We start from the raw sequence: 1728 nt of genomic DNA on the forward strand, positions 1-1728 counted from the left end.
GTTGGTAAATTAAACACCAATAAAAAAAAAAGAGAAAAAAAAAAGGAGAAGATATTTGCAAATGACGTATCAGATAGACTATTTCATTTAACAATTCTAGTTCTTACACCATAATATTTCATCTAGGGGACTTCAAGGAGGCAAATAAAAATCAATCAGGAAGAGAAGGGGCAAGATGGCGGAAGAGTAGAGTCCCCAAATCACCTGTCCCCAACAAATTACCTAGATAACCTTCAAATCATCCTGAAAATCTACGAATTTGGCCTGAGATTTAAAGAGAGACCAGCTGGAATGTTGCAGTGAGAAGAGTTCACGCTTCTATCAAGGTAGGAACACCGAGAAAAAGAAATAAAGAAACAAAAGGCATCCAAGGGGGAGGGGCCCCACGAGGAGCCGGGCTGAGGCCGGGGCGAGTGTTCCCAGGGCAGGAGAGCCCCGTCCGGGAGGAGCAGGAGCTGCACCAACCTTCCCAGGTGGAAAGGCGCCCGCAGGGAGTTAGAGCATGACCCAGGAGGGCAGGGATGCCCTCGGGCTCCTTGGGACACTAACAGGCACCTGCACCCCGGGAGAGTGCGCCGAGCTCCCTAAGGGCTGCAGCGCGCTCGGAATCAGGAGCAGCTCGGAGGGGCTCGGGCGTCGGCTCCGCGGAGGGGGCTGTGGGGCGGGAGCGCGAATCCAACAGCGCAGGCCCCAGAGCACAGGGCCCCGGGACACAGCCCAGGATCCGGCCTCCCCCCAGGACAGGCAGAGGCCAGGAGGGCCCAGGACAGCAAGGACGCTCCTGCCCAGAGCTGAGCAGATCAGCGGCCCCAACCGGGAGCCCCCAGGCCCTGCAGACGGAGAGCCCCGGAGCTACTGTGGGAGCTGAATCCAGGTTTCCAAAGCTGCCGCCCCACTGTGGCTGTTCCTCCTGGGGCCTCACGGGATAAACAACCCCCACTGAGCCCTGCACCAGGCAGGGGCAGAGCAGCTCCCCCAAGTGCTAACACCTGAGAATCAGCACAGCAGGCCCTTCCCCCAGAAGACCAGCGAGAGGGACCAGTTCCAGGGGAAGTCAAGGGACTCAAAGTATACAGAATCGGAAGATACTCCCCCGTGTTTTTTTGTTCTTTTTTTGTTTTGTTTTGTGTTTTTTTTCTTTCTTTTTGATTTCTGATTGCTTCCGCCACCCCACCCCCCATTTTTTCTCCCGTCTTTCTTTTTCTTTTTCTTCTTTTTTCCCTTTTGTTCTTCTTTCTCTTTTTTCTTTTTCTCTTTTCTTTCATTCTCTCTCTTTTTCTCCTTTTCCCAACACAGCTTGTTTTTGGCCACTCTGCACTGAGCAAAATGACTAGAAGGAAAACCTCACCTCAAAAAAAAATAATCAGAAACAGTCCTCTCTCACACAGAGTTACAAAATCTTGATTACAATTCAATGTCAGAAAGCCAATTCAGAAGCACTATTATACAGCTACTGGTGGCTCTAGAAAAAACCATAAGGACTCAAGAGACTTCTTGACTGCAGAATTTAGATCCAATCAGGCAGAAATTAAAAATCAATTAAATGAGATGCAATCCAAGCTAGAAGTCCTAACGATGAGGCTTAACGAGATGGAAGAACGAGTGAGTGACATAGAAGACAAGTTGATTGCAAAGAGGGAAACTGAGGAAAAAAGAAACAGAAAATTAAAAGAGCATGAGGATAGATTAAGGGAAATAAATGACAGCCTGAGGAAGAAAAACCTACGT

This window comes from Vulpes lagopus, chromosome 6 (assembly GCF_018345385.1).
Source record: "Vulpes lagopus strain Blue_001 chromosome 6, ASM1834538v1, whole genome shotgun sequence".
Lineage (NCBI taxonomy): Eukaryota > Metazoa > Chordata > Mammalia > Carnivora > Canidae > Vulpes > Vulpes lagopus.